This window comes from Mesoplodon mirus (assembly GCF_964341445.2).
Source record: "Mesoplodon mirus genome assembly, chromosome: 3".
Taxonomy (NCBI): Eukaryota; Metazoa; Chordata; class Mammalia; order Artiodactyla; family Ziphiidae; genus Mesoplodon; species Mesoplodon mirus.
The window spans coordinates 150,946,945-150,961,694 of NC_138978.1; positions in this window are offsets into that span (position 1 = coordinate 150,946,945).

Consider the following 14,750-nt stretch of genomic DNA (forward strand, 5'->3'; position numbering starts at 1 on the left):
AATTTGGTAAAGTTGCAGGATACAAGATTAATGCACAGAAATCTCTTGCATTCCTATACACTAATGATGAAAAATCTGAAAGAGAAATTAGGGAAACACTCCCATTTACCACTGCAACAAAAAGAATAAAATACCTAGGAATAAGCCTACCTAGGGAGACAAAAGACCTGTATGCAGAAAACTATAAGACACTGATGAAAGAAATTAAAGATGATACCAGCAGATGGAGAGATATACCATGTTCTTGGATTGGAAGAATCAATATTGTGATAATGACTATACTACCCAAAGCAATCTACAGATTCAATTCAATCCCTATCAAATTACCAATGGCATTTTTTACGGAACTAGAACAAAAAAATCTTAAAATTTGTAGGGAGACACAAAAGACCCCGAATAGCCAAAGCAGTCTTGAGGGGAAAAAATGGAGCTGGAGGGATCAGACTCCCTGACTTCAGACTATATTACAAAGCTACAGTAATCAAGACAATATGGTACTAGCACAAAAACAGAAATATAGATCAATGGAACAGGATAGAAAGCCCAGAGATAAACCCACGCACCTATGGTCAACTAATCTATGACAAAGGAGGCAAGGATATACAATGGAGAAAAGTCAGTCTCTTCAATAAGTGGTGCTGGGAAAGCTGGACAGCTACATGTAAAAGAATGAAATTAGAACACTCCCTAACAGCATACACGAAAATAAACTCAAAATGGATTCGAGACCTAAATTTAAGATGGGACACTCTAAAACTCTTAGAGGAAAACATAGGAAGAACACTCTTTGACATAAATCACAGCAAGATCTTCTTTGATCCACCTCCTAGAGTAATGGAAATAAAAATAAACAAGTGGGACCTAATGAAATTTAAAAGCTTTTGCAAAGCAAAGGAAAGTACAAACAAGACGAAAAGACAACCCTCAGAATGGGGGAAAATATTTGCAATCAAATCAACGGACAGAGGATTAATCACCAAAATATATAAACAGCTCATGCAGCTCAATGTTAAAAAAATAAACAACCCAATCCAAAAATGGGCAGAAGACCTAAATAGACATTTCTCCAAAGAAGACATACAGATGGCCAAGAAACACATGAAAAGCTGCTCAACATCACTAATTATTAGAGAAATGAAAATCAAAACTACAATGAGGTATCACCTCACACCAGTTAGAATGGGCATCATCAGAAAATCTACAAACAACAAATGCTGGAGAAGGTGTGGAGAAAAGGGAACCCTCTTGCACTGTTGGTGGGAATGTAAATTGATACAGCCACTATGGAGAACAGTATGCAGGTTCCTTAAAAAACTAAAAATAGAATTACCATATGACCCAGCAATCCCACTACTGGACATATACCCAGAGAAAACCATAATTCAAAAAGACACATGCACCTCAATGTTCATTGCAGCACTATTTACAATAGCCAGGTCACGGAAGCAACCTAAATGCCCATTGACAGACAAATGGATAAAGAAGATGTGGTACATATATACAATGGAATATTACTCAGCCATAAAATGGAATGAAATTGGGTCATTTGTAGAGACGTGGATGAATCTAGAGACTGTCATACAGAATGAAGTAAGTCAGAAAGAAAAACAAATATCGTATATTAACGCATATATGTGGAACCTAGAAAAATGGTACAGATGAACCAGTTTGCAGGGCAGAAATTGAGACAGATGTAGAGAACAAACGCATGGACACCAAGGGGGGAAAGCCGTGGAGGGGTGGGGCTGGTGGTGTGCTGAATTGGGCGATTGGGATTGACATGTATACACTGATGTGTATAAAATTGATGACTAATAAGAACCTGCTGTATAAAAACATAAATAAAATAAAATTCAAAAATCCAAAAAAAAAAAAGACTGGAAGATCTTAGTAGACATTCCTCCAAGGAAGATATACATTGACCTCCAAAGAAGGCTGAAAAGCACGTGAGAGATGCTCAACATCACTAATTATTAGAGAAATGCAAATCAAAACTGTAATGAGGTATCACCTCACACCAGTCAGAATGGCCATCATCAGAAAATCAACAAATAGTAAATGCTGGAGAGGGTGTGGAGAAAAGGGAACCCTTCTACACTGTTGCTGGGAATGTTAATTGGTACAGCCACCGTGGAGAATACTATGGAGGTTCCTTAAAAAAACTAAAAATAGAGCTATCATATGACCTAGCAATCCCACTCCTGGGCATGTATACCTGGAGAAAACCATAATTTGAAAAGATTCATGCACCCCAATGTTCAATGCAGCACTCTTTACAATAACCAGGACATGGAAGCAACCTAAATGTCCATTGACAGAGGAATGGATAAAGAAGATGTGGTACATATATACAATGGAAAATTACTCAGCCATAAAAAAGAACGAAATAATTCCATTTGCAGCAACATGGATGGACCTAGAGATTGTCATATTGAGTGAAGTAAGTCAGAGAGAGAAGGACAAATATTGTATGATATCACTTATATGTGGAATCTAAAAAAATAGTACAAATAAACCTATTTACAAAACAGAAATAGAGTCACAGATGTAGAAAAAAATCTTATGGTTACAAGCGGGGGAAGGGGGAAGGGATAAATTGGGAGATTGGGACTGACATATACACACTACTATATATAAAATAGATAACAAATAAGGACCTACTGTATAGCACAGGGAACTCTACTCAATACTCTGTAATGACCTATGTGGGAAAAGAATCTAAAAAAGAGTGGATATATGTATATGTATAACTGATTCACTTTGCTGTACAGCAGAAACTAACACAACGCTGTAAATCAACTATATTCCAATAAAAATTAAAAAAAGAACCTTGGCTTATTCATCTAAAAATTCATTTCACAAACAATTTTTAAGTAGCTACCATGTGCCAGAGTTGTGGCAGGGTGAAAAGATAGGAACAGTCCCTGCCTTCTTGGAGGTCCCCAACCAGTGAGGAGTTTGGAGATACACAGAAGCAATTACAGAATGTGTGACAATGCTATGACAAGGGGCACAGGGCTAGGGGAGTGCATAGAGGGGCCCTCGCCCGGTCTGGGATAAGGCTTGGTGGTAGCAGGTCAGAGAGGGCTTCCCAGGAGAAGCAATGGTAAATGAGATGGGCCCAAGCAGGCATTTGTAATCTGTTCCCCCAGCAAGTTTTTCCAGGGCTAAAGCTGCATCTTATTCATTGTTGTGTTGCCCCATATCTAGGTCTGTAGCTACACATAGTATTCAACGGGTCCTCAGTAAATTTGCTTGCTTGATTCAATGAATTGTTGAGCAAACAAAATCGATGGGCAAAGGAAAGTCATCTTACTTTTAAGCAAGTGGACAACCTCAGTTTAACACCCTTGCTTCAGATATCGGGTGGTTCGTCTGAAGATGAAGGCTGTGTTTTGCCTTTGCATTTTGCGTGGTTTATTGTAGTACTTCTTTTTGACCTTTAGATAGGAATACTGTGTGAGTGGTTTCACATGTTTTTGGAGAGAGTTTGTGACTTTTGTTTCAGTATGCTATAGAAGGAAGTAGTTAATTTAATTCATTAATGTCTGTGAATTTTATGGATAATATTTTCCTTAAAATGCTTGTAAAATTTTCTTAACATAGAAAAAGAAAAATGAAAGTTGTAAAGTAGGAGTGGAAAGAAATTGTAGGGGTGGTGGGCAGGCGGTAGAGGGAAGGGGTGGAGTTAAATACCAAGGATGACCTTGCCTTTATGTCTGGGATTTCAAAGCCATTTCCCATCCAATGTCTCTCTTGTTCACAACCAGGGCCAGGCCTTTCGAGTGACTGTACTCTACTTCTACGAGTGTGATGGTTAATTTTATGAGTCAACTTGCTGGCCACAGGGTGCCCAGATATTTGGTCAAACATTATTATGGGTGTATTTGTGAAGGTGTCTGGGGATGAGATTAACACAAATTGGTAGGTGGAGTAAAGCAAACGTGGGTGGGCCTCGTCCAATCAGTAGAAGGCCTGCATAGAACAAAAAGGCTGACCTTCCTCTGAGTTAAATGGAGTTCCTTCGTCCTCACTGCCCTCCAATTGGGACATCAACTTTTTTTCCTGCCTTTGGACTCAAACTGAAACATCAGCTCTTCCTGGGACTTGAGCCTGCTGGCCTTCAGATTGGAGCTACACCACCGTTCTCCTGGTTCTCAGGCCTTCAGACTTGGACTGGAACTGCACCACTGGCTCTCCTGGGTCTCCAGCTTGCCAACTAACTCTGCAGATCTTAGGACTTGTCAGTCTCCATAATTGTGTAAGCCAATTTTTTATAACGAATCTTTCTCTGTATATAAATCCTACTGGTTCTGTTTCTCTGGAGAACTGTGACTAACAGAATGAGGTCTTACTAACACCAGGTAAATCATCAACTCACAGATGCCAGAGCTGGGCATCAAACACTTCCCTCAGTTTATGGATGATGAAACTGCAGCCCAAGAAGGAAGGGTCTTCCCGTGGCATACTTCACCTACCATGTTCACTACTTAGCTGATGCTCGGAATCTCCTTAACTGGAAATCATATTTACAAAGAATACTTAAAATGCAAATATCTCTGGGAGAATAATACACTGATATGAATTCATAAAAAAATATAAATGACTTGATGAAATGTTTTCTGAAGAGCAATTTTTGGTGGGGGAAGGCAAGAGTACAAGGTGAAAAGATAGACATAGTTCCAACCCTCTTAGAAAGGGGGTCCTTGATGAATGAGAGTTTCAGAGATGGACAGAAGCAAGCCATGCACTATGGGCATAGTTTGGTTTTTAAAAGTGAAAGGAGGAGGCATTTGGGACAGTGAGAGGTGAGGTCCAGGAAGGGCAGGGCAGGCCCACAGACTTCACCTCCTTATGACCTTGAGAGCTGGTCCAGACCACTGTCGTCTATGTTGTGCTGGGAAGCTGAGACTTCACACATCTGAGGGCATGAGTGGCTGGAGCTGGCCCAATCCTTAATTTCAGCGAGCTTGCAAGAAACTTCTGGAAATACAGACTTCTAGCAGTAATGCTTGCCTTTTTTAAAAAATAACATTTTGGGGCTTCCCTAGTGGCGCAGTGGTTGGGAGTCTGCCTGCCAGTGCAGGGGACACGGGTCCAAGCCCTGGTCCGGGAAGATTCCACATGCCGTGGAGCAACTAAGCCTGTGTGCCACAACTACTGAGCCTGCGCTCTAGAGCCCACGAGCCACAACTACTGAGTCTGCATGCCACAACTACTGAGCCTTGGAGCCACAACTACTGAGCCCGTGCGCCACAAATGCTGAAGCCTGTGCATCTTGAGCCCGTGCTCCACAACAGGAGAGGCCGCCGTGGTGGGAGGCCCATGTGCCGCAGTGAGGAGTGGCCCCAACTCGCTGCAGCTAGAGAAAGCCCGAGCAGCAGCGAAGACCCAAAACAGCCAAAAATAAATAAATTAAATAAATAAATTTAAAAAAATAACATTTTGTGTGCATGCGTCTGACTTCCTGGCTACATTAGAATGTGTCGTGGGTAGAGTGGGCAGAGGCTGTTTGGAGTCATGAGGTGACCAGAAGCCTATTTTCAAACCTTATGTGTAACTTTTCTGCTTTTTGCTTATATAAAGCTTCTGATTGAGTTTTCTCTTTGGGTCAACAGCTTGAAAAAGAAAGCTGTGTTATGCCAATCTGGCCAGTATCATAATTGTCCTTCCTGTTTAGAGCAAGGGCAGCGGGCAAGATGGTGAGGATACTTGAAATCCCATTACATGATGAAGGTGAAGGAAATGGGGATGTGTTTAGTTTGGGGAAGAGACTCCTCAGGGGACTTGAGAGCAGCCTTCAGCTATTTAAAGAGCTGATCTGTGGAGGAAGGAATGGAGTTGTTCTGTGTTCTCCTGAGGCCAGGGGGCTGGAGGAAGGTTACAGGAATACAGATTTTGATAGTCAAGAGTAAATGGGCTGCTTCAGGAGGTAGGGAGCTCCCTGCACTGGAGGCACTGGAGCATGGGCTGGACGAGTGCTTGGTGCAGGGTAAGCATTAAGGGTTGGTTGGTCTACATTATCTTTAAGCACTTTCTAACCCTGAGATTCTGATATGAAGCTGTGGATGATGGTCAGTTGTCATGGATAGAGGAGTCTGAAGAAGTTTGTTATGAGCATTCATCCAACCAAACATATTGGTCTATTGTATATGAAGCACTCTATTCAGCATGAGAAACTAAAGTCCCCGTCCCAAGGGCACAAATGGCTGTAATACAAAGTGGAATGTTGTATAGGCCGTGAAGAGGTACACACTTCTCTTTCTCTTCTGTTAGATATCTGAATCTGGATGAGCAGGCAGAGTTAGGCTAGCACCTAGGAGATTGTTTGAAGATGGCTAAGGAGAACGTGTCAGCAGAAGGGAGATGACCAGGTGGAGGCTGAAAGGTGTTGGGGGTGATCGGTCCCATGCTGTTCAGAAGGGGTTCCCTTGCCAGTACCCTGTTGTGCAGCTGGCATATCTAGTTACCATGTGCTATGGTCTGAATGTTGGTGTCCTCCCCAAATTTGTATATTAGAATCCTAATCCCCAAAGATGATGGTATTAGGAGGTGGGGGCTTTGGGATGTGCTTAAGTCATGAGGGTGGGGCCTTTGTGAGTGGGATTAGTGCTCTTACAAAAGAAAGTTCACAGAGCTCCCACGCCCCTTCCACCCTGTGAGGACACAAAGAGGTGTTGGCTCTGACCCAGGAAGCAGGCTCTCACCAGAATGCAACCATGCTGGTGCCTTGATCTTGGGCTTCCCAGCCTTCAGAATTGTGAGAAAGAAATTTCTGTTGTTTATAAGCCACGTGGTCTGTGGCATTTTGTTATAGCAGCCTGAACGGACTAAGACATCATGGAACATTTGACTCATTTAGCCCACTCCCTCTGCCCAGACACCATGCTCACCAATTAGCATGATGGTCATGATTTGGCTTTTCGTGTTAATTTCTCTACAGGAAAGGTGTATGACAGAAGGACCCCATCGCAGCACTTATCTCAGTGTTCTAATCATTTGCTGGTCCATCTGTTACCTAGACTGAGGTTCCTCATGGCTCTCTCTCTTAGCTCAGGGCCTGGTACTTAGCAGGAATTCATGAAATTTTTGTTAAGTGATGAAGGCTGGAGGGAACAATCACATCTAATTGGGGTGGAAGTGGGCAGTGGTCAGGAGAAATAGAGAAGTAACATTTGAGAGCTGGGCCTTCCTTGAAGTGCGAGTTCCTCATTCAGTACTTACTAAAGTCCCTGTTATGTACCAGGCACTAGGCTAGGAGACACTGGGTATATAGAGATGATTGACACAGTACTTGCTTTAAAGGAATTCCATGAGATGGAGGAGACATTCCAGGCTGAAGGAGCTACATACACAAAGTCCTGGAAGTGCCTGATGTGTCTGAGGGGCTTTAGTGTGTGAGGCTAGAGATTAGGCTGAAAAAGGGCTAGACTGTAAAGGGTCACTAATCGAAATAGGAAACATTGAAGGATGATATGGCCTTTAAACCTTGCTCTTCACAGGCCTGTCAGGCCAGAGTTTGGACTTTATCCTGGAAGCAGCAGAGAAATCAATCACTGGACACTCTAAAATGGATGAGTGACATAATTGAATGTGGGTTTCAGTAAATTTCTTTGTGGTAATGTGGAGGATGGGCTGGAATGCCTGGATACTAGGAGAGAAGTTAGAAGGCTACTGCAATAGTCCTAGCAAGAGATGGTAAGAGCCTTTGGGACAGGCATGAGGAGGCGACAGATGTGAGATATTCCAAAGATTAGGTACAATAGACCACCGTGACCAGTTATGGAGGGTGAGGAAGAAGGAATCATTAGAGATAACTGAAATGTCTGGGTAATGCTTTCAACTGAAATTGGGAAGGAGGATTTGGGGAGGTGTGGCAGGTGCTGGTAATGAATTCAAGTTGTACATTCTGAGATGGAGGGCAGGTCATGAGGACATCAGGTGAAAAAATCCTGTAGGAAATTGGAAACATGGATCCAGAGTTCAGGGCAGAAGTAAGGGTCAGAGATAAACTTTAGGGGTCATTAGCATTTGGGTGGTGAACAAAGTGTTGGAGAGAATGAGGTCCCTTGTGGGGAGTGTGTTGAGACACAATAGCCCAAAGACAGAACTCTAAGGCAAGGATACAGCCCACTCTTCAGAGCTGGTGGAACAGAAGCCCCCAAAGAGACAAAAACTGGCCAGAGAGACAGAAGTAGAATCATGGAAGCCAAGAGAGAACTGTGTTTCAGGGAAGGTGCCAGGAAGAGACATCTAAGCCTGCTTTGGAAGTCAGGGGATGTCTACCTAAGCAGGTGATGTCTGAATTAGTCTTAAAGATGGAGAACAGGATGACGCCTGGAAAGGGGAGGGCAGATCTGGCAATTAGGATGCCTGTAGCCTCCACTAGGGAAGAGTCAATGCCAGTAGACATATTCAGTGGATTGAAGAGTGAGTGCAAGGTGAGAAAGCATAGGTGGCAAATATAAACCATTATTTTTTGAAGCTTGATACTAAAGGGAAGGAAGGAGAGGAAAAAATAGGCTGAGAGTTGAAGGGGGAAGTTCCCTTAGGATGGGTGGCTTGAACCCCAGTGCACTTCTCTGCGTCAGGTACGTTCATGCCCTTCGTCTAGATGATCTAGTCATTCCGTGAGTATATTGAGCAGCTCTAAGGGTAGGGACTGTGTTGGGTGCTGGGCTGCAATGGGGAACAAGACCTCTCAAGGACCCGGTCCAAAGGGTTAGAGACAAATAAGAAATTTCAGGTTGGTGTGGTGAGTGCCACAGACAGGGTCAGTATGGGACACGATGGGAGACACTGGAGGTCACAAACCCAGCCTGGGGTTTGGTGGGGCTCCCTGGAGCAGGTGACATCTGAGCTGAGACCTAAAGTAGAAGATAGCCAGGTGGGGCAGGGCAGGGCAGGGGAAAAGGCATTCCAAGCAGAATGTTCTTCCTGCAAATCCCATCCCCAATTTTCTGTAAATCCTAGACACCCTGGATGCCCATGGAGAACATGAGGAGCCTCCTGCCATTTTTACCCCTATTTAACATGCTTTCCTGTGTCACAGTGGTTTTTACCCCCTCGTCTGTGTGTCTCCTGAAGCATCTAGTGCAGTGTTCAGAACATGGCTAATGCTTAAAAAATTTTTTTACATGAAATCTTCTCAAGCCCAAGGACCACTATCGTGGCTAATACATTTTCAAGGGGCCCCTGGCAAGGTTAATAAATAGAGGTATAAAGGGAAAGGAAAAGTAGACATAGGAAGAAGAATAAGGCTGAGAGAGAAGGCTGGGGTGGGAGATGGGGAGAAAGCAAAGAAACGAAGATCAAGTGTACATAGGGTGGCGAGGGATACAATTCCAAACAAAATCTAACCAGAACTCTCTGCTCCACGGAACCTTGCCTTTGGATTCTTTTCTGCCACAGACAGAACCCCCTATTCTTCCTCCACTTTAGGGCTCTCCCACTGGAATCTGACTTCTAGACATATTTGATCAGTTATATGCAACACAGCTGCATTTTCTCAGGAATGGGGAGAAGCTGAGAGAAAGAGGGGAGGAAAAGAAGCCCTCCAGACCCAACAATTTTCCCACTTCACAGGGTAAGCCCAGACAGAATTCAAATTTCCTTCCCTTGAGAGAGGGAAGCTGGTGGCTGTGTCACACTTCTAAATTGGGAACACAATTCACAAACTAAGTTCTGTAGCACAGCAAAACTAACTTTGTTTTGCAGCTGGATAAAGTAAGGAAGAAAAAAGCTGGCATTACAGATTTTTGAATTGGCACCATGTCTTTCAACCTCCACCTTTCAGGAAATGTTCCTTAATGCAGTGGGAGGTGGTAATTTCACTCTCTCTCCCAATCCCTCCTCACCCCCAAGAAACCCTGTTTAGAGCTGCACTTACCCCTTCATTTGTCGGCCTGACTTTGCTTTTCCCATCATCTCTGGATCCTTTGCTGAGTTCTTTGTCTATGTCAATAGGATCAACATAGATAATGTGAAAGAACTCTAAAAACAGTGGAAGTCGTAGATAGTAACGATGGTCTCTGAGGGTGTCAGTGTCACTGGTCCAAGACTGAAAGTTCCTAGGAAAAAGAACAAAGCCTCTCTGAGTTTCCTCTACAGTAAACAGCTTAGTATTATGCTGAATAATAGTATTGGTGGTTCGTGAATTAATTGTAATTGAAAAAAAAATTTCCAGCCATTTATCACACTATATACAAGAGAGGAAACAAAACTTCTAATTTAAAATTCAGAGCAATATGTATCCTACTAGGAGTTGGATAAGCCACGTAGAATCATACAGTTACACACAAGGAGGATTTCATGAGCTTTTGTCAATTAAGTTATATCTTTTCTAAAGGGCAGTTAGGAATAAAGTTCCCTCCTTTTTCTCTAGAACATACTCCATATCAATTTTCATAAGCCTAGAGAAAAGCACATTTATCAAAGACCACTAAAATTATTATTTTTAAAATTTAATTTAATTTTTTATTATTTATTTATTTGGCTGTGTCGGGTCTTAGTTGCGGCACACGGGATCTTTTGTTGTGGCGCGCGGGCTCTTCGTTGCGGGGCACAGTCTGCTCTCTTTTTGTTGCATGAGGGCTCCAGAGTGCACAGGCTCAGTAGTTGCTGCATGCAGGCTCTCTAGTTGTGGCGTGCGACACGAGCTTAGTTGTCCCAGGGCATGTGGGATCTTAGTTCCCTGACCAGGGATTGAACCCGCGTCCCCTGTATTGGAAGGCAGATTCTTAACCACTGGACCACCAGGGAAGTCCCCCAAAACCAATAAAATTATTTTAGCTTGAAAATATTAGTGGAGGAGAAAAGAAGTAGCCCGGGTGTAGATTTTAAAGATGAAAATTATATGAAGGTGTGTTTGTGACAGGTCATTAAATGTATTAGATAGTTGCTATGCCCCAGGCACGTAACTGCAATAACTCATGTCTCATCATGTTTCCCTCTCTGGGAAAACAATGTGTTGTGTGAAGATTACAGCTGGGGCTGAAAGATGTTGCCATGAGCTTTCCTCATAGTCTAGAGGCCACGAGTACCTCGTTCAAGGACCTTTTCAGGGATTTTTCTCTGGACCTTGAATATTCTCTGATTAGTGGGGATGAAACGTATTTGCCCAGAATAACAGTCTTGGTGAAAAGACATTTCTAACCATCATTTCACTGTTTGTCTTTGGTGAATTTTAGGCCCTTGATAGGTAGTGCGGCTTAGCAAATGCTGCCAAATTCTATAGACAACTAGCGTGTATTTTATTTTCAAATAACTTTTCCTCTATCAAGATCTCAATTCTCACAAATATAGTAACTAGAGGATCATTAAACAAGAGTTCAGGCATAGTTTGATCAACCATCTTTTTCTTTTACTCTATGCACCACAGACTAGAAGCAAAAGGTATGACTTTCTTTTATCTTCAAAGATGCTGAAAGTGAGGCCCAGGAAAGATAAGGATATTATTTCCTTAGGATTTCCTCAAGAGGATTTCCTCAGGAGGATCAAGCTTTGGGAGACTGAAAGGCTAGAACGCAGAGATCCCTGATTTTTCTTCTTTCATCTCAGACGTGGTGAATTTTGTCTCACATCAGTCTCTAGGGGGTGTTGGTGCTCCTTTTGACTGAAAGGTTATCTCTTCTTTATTTCGTGTGCTGCGAGACATGCCTGAAAGACACACCAGGCAACTGAATGGCTCCATGCTTGCTCAGTGAGTCAGAGTCCATGAAATATTTCTTTAGGAAAAAGAGATACAATCATCCCTCAGTATCTGTGGAGGGCTGGTTCCAGGACCCCCGAGGATACCAAAATCTGAGGATGCTCAAGTCCCATATATAAAGTGGAGTAGTATTTGAATATAAAGCACATCCTCCCATATACTTTAAATCATCTCTAGATTACTTGTAATACTAATGTAATGTAAACTCTATGTAAATAGTTGGCATGCAGCAAATTCAAGCTTTGCTTTCTGGAACCATCTGGAATTTTTTTCAGAAGGCTAGTTGAATCCGTGAATGTGGAACCCCTGGATACAGAGGACTGACTGTGCTAACTTGGTGTAATAGAAGAGAGGGAAGGAGAAGTTGCCTTAAGAAGAAATGATCATAACTTATTGTTATTGTTTCTTAGAAATGTAATTAAATTGGGGGAACTGGGGTGGCAGGGCTGGGATAACTGTAAAGGTTAAAACTTACAATCTAGGGCAGATCAGGCAGAAAACATGTGTTTAAACACTGAAAAAATCTGCAAATTATATGTGAGATAGCCCTGAGTAGCTAAGGCTAAGCATGAGAATCCATCTATCTGGTGGGAAAATGACAAACAAGATAACAAAAAAGCACAATCTTTTTGGTTGACCAATATAACCACCATGGAGTTTGCAAAAACAGAACCATCTGTTGTGTAGGGAACCATGGAGAGAGATTCTGTATTTATAGAATCCTGAGTGGGAAAAACAGGCACATTAATAAACTTTTTTTTCAATTCACTAATCTGAAATCCACTTTTCTTCTGGTTTCTCTGCTGTCAACATATACCGTGTTTAAAAACAAACAAACAAAAACCCAATTTAAAAGCAGACAGACTTGCTATGACTAATTTAAGAACTCCTAAAGTAGGCTCTTTTCCAAAAATACATAGCAATTGACAATACTGGCAGCTCAGTCTTCGGGGTTATGATACAACTACAGACCCTGAGGCTGAATCAGATGTTTACTGCTAGTTTGGGCACAGCAGGGTAGTTCGCAGAGGAACTCTACAACCCTTAACTGTTCCTGGTATGGGGCTTTAAAACGAAATCTTCCCATAAACAAATGTTTCCAATGCGCGTACCTTGAGCAGCCTACCTTAATAATTCTTATTTTTTCCTCTTGATTTCTCTTTTTTAATTAATTAATTAATTTTTTGGCTGTGTTGGGTCTTCGTTGCTGTGTGCAAGCCTTCTCTAGTTGCAGCGAGCGAGGGCTACTCTTTGCTGTGGTGTGTAGGCTTCTCATTGCGGTGGCTTCTCTTTGTTGCGGAGCACGGGCTCTAGGCACGCGGGCTCAGTAGTTGTGGCGCATGGGCTTAGTTGCTCCGCGGCACGTAGGATCTTCCCGGACCAGGTCTCGAACTCGTGTCCCTTGCAGGCGGATTCTTAACCACTGCGCCACCAGGGAAGTCCCCCTCTTGGTTTCTAAAATGGAAGGTTTTCAAGGAAAAAACTGTAGTGGGTGCCAAGAGCACTATTGCTTTTCAGATGTTGCATGTTCCTTTTAAAACACCTATTTCTTAGTTGCCTCCTTAGCGCAGTAGGCAGCATGTCAGTCTCATAAAACACATATTTCTTAATGAAAATATGTTGTAAAATTATTTTCGAAAAGCTAACATCTTTAGCTGGCATTGCTTTTCCACGAATACCTCTATGTGTTATAATTACTCTGTATTATGATGGAGGAGGTTGGAAATTAAAGTGATGATTCTCTTCCAAAAGCCTTCAAAGGGATGATAGGATCACATTTCTTTCTCTTTTTTTGTCCATTTTATTAAATTATTTTTCTAGGAATTTTCCCTTCAACTAAGTTTTCATATGTCTTCATAAAATTATTCATAGTATTTTGTTATCATGTTTAAATATCTATAGGATGGATGGTGATGTCTCCTTTTTCATTTATGATATCAGTTCTTTTTTTAGATTAATTAATTATTTTTTATTTATTTATTTATTTATTTGCGGTACGTGGGCCTCTCACTGCTGTGACCTCTCCCGTTGCGGAGCACAGGCTCTGGACGCGCAGGCTCAGCGGCCATGGCTCACAGGCCCAGCCGGTCCGCGGCATGTGGGATCTTTCCGGATCGGGGCTTGAACCCGTGTCCCCTGTATCGTTAGGCGGACTCGCAACCACTGCGCCACCAGGGAAGCCCTAAATTAATTTTTATTGGAGTATAGTTGATTTAAATATTGTGTTAGTTTCTGCTGTACAGCAAAGTGAATCAGTTATACATATACATATATCCACTCTTTTTTATTCTTTTCCCATATAGGTCATTACAGAGTATTGAGTAGAGCTCCCTGGGATGATCCCATTTCACTCAGTGAGTTCAATTAATTTTGCCATGGGGAACTCCCTGGGGGTCCAGTGGTTAGGACTCACTCTTTCACTGCTGTGGCCAGTGTTCAATCCCTGGTCAGGGAACTAAGATCCTGAAAGCTACTTAGCGCGGCCAAACACACACACAAAAAATTTTTTTTAAACCATGAATTCAACTGTGGGGACGAGGAGGAGGCAAAAATAAATGACATCACCACTTATTGGGTATTTACTATGTGCCAGGTAATGCACTAAGCACATTACAGCCTTTATCACATTTTATCTTCCCAGCAATGCTGCACATTATTATCTTCATTTTACATGAGGGGACTGAGGTTCGGAGTGGTGAAGCAACTCGTTGCAGGACACACAGCTGGTAAGACACTGGCCTGTCCTTGGTTTCCTGTTCAATGGGATACACAGTATATTTCTTGGAGGTTTTTTTCAGCATAAGGTTTTACATTCTGCTGCTAAATTGTTCAAGTAGTTTCTTGTACCAGGTGTGACCTGGTTCCTTAAAAATTGTTATTTAATGAGAACCTATGCGCTAGACACTCTGCGAGGTGATTATGCACCTTATCTCCTTTAATCATTACAGCTCTAAGAGATTGGGTTCTCTCCATTTTACGTATATTCAAACTGTTGTGGGAGGTAAAGAAAGTTGCTTAAGACTGACGAGTTAGTGAGAGG